Source organism: Lynx rufus, unplaced genomic scaffold, assembly GCF_022079265.1.
Source record: "Lynx rufus isolate CCGP_SWC_20201006 ecotype Redwood Valley unplaced genomic scaffold, mLynRuf1.p SCAF_3, whole genome shotgun sequence".
Lineage (NCBI taxonomy): Eukaryota > Metazoa > Chordata > Mammalia > Carnivora > Felidae > Lynx > Lynx rufus.
Window position 1 is genome coordinate 18,521,968 of NW_025814845.1, and position 954 is coordinate 18,522,921.

Here is a 954-nt window from a genome sequence, read left to right on the forward strand (position 1 = left end):
TTAAGGCTTCTTCTTTTTTTTTTTTTTTTTTTAATTAACCTTGTTTCACACTTTATTCCCTGACTTCTGTAGCTTAATTAGCTGCAAAGAATGAATTGTGTCTAAGCAAAAACTGCAAAGCCCAGGCCCAAGGGGCTTGGGCTTAAACATGCTAGCGATCTAGATCGTATGAGATCCATAAACAACCTTTTAAAAAGCAATCATAATATAAAATAGCAGCTCCCCGTGGTTTCTTCAGCTGCATCAAAATTCTCCACAACATCTGGAACTTCATCTTCACCCTCTTCGGTAGCCAGTGCTGCTTTTCCAGCCACAGGTTGCATGCGCAGAGCTCGGTCAGACCCACTTCTTAAACTAGTCAGACCCACTGCACCGCGATGGTTTAAGATCCTGGGTAGCATTTCTGTCACCTGCTCGGTCTCCCCATAGCCTGTGATGGTGAAAGCGCTCGCTGCCGGGGAGACCTGAACTGTAGGGTTGTGAAGGTAGATGGCTGTTCCTTGGTTTGGGAACACACTCACTTCTTCAGTACCGGAGATCTTGTTCAGCCCTAACTTCTTTAAGGTGAACTGAGGTTTTGTTTGTTTGTTTTTTATCGCCTGCAAACCACTTTCTCCTTTCGGCCAGCGGTTCCTTTCCCACCAATGCACCCTTGTGCTCGCAGGTTGGCGAGTTTCTCCTGGTTCGTGAGAGTTTCTTTCATCTTGTTGGAGCGGAAATGGGGACTCGGGTTGGCGCCCAAGGGGTCTGGGGGGGACCAGCTGACATTAGGGGCACACACGTGTGGGCGCAGGATGGTGTCTGGGGCTAAGACTTTTGATATAGTTTGTCACATTACTCTGCAGAAGCCCACTTGAATCTTTTCCTCGTGCTTCTCTGCCCGCCACACGATGGCACACACTGGTGACTACTGTTACCCCTATTACGACCAAGACGGACATTTTTTTCACATGT

At 47.7% G+C, this 954-nt stretch overlaps 1 pseudogene; it reads right to left on the reverse strand.

Annotated features, from left to right (window-relative positions):
- Positions 1 to 200: 200 nt before the first annotated feature.
- Positions 201 to 703, reverse strand: LOC124521040 (transcription factor BTF3-like; annotated as a pseudogene).
- Positions 704 to 954: the final 251 nt, after the last annotated feature.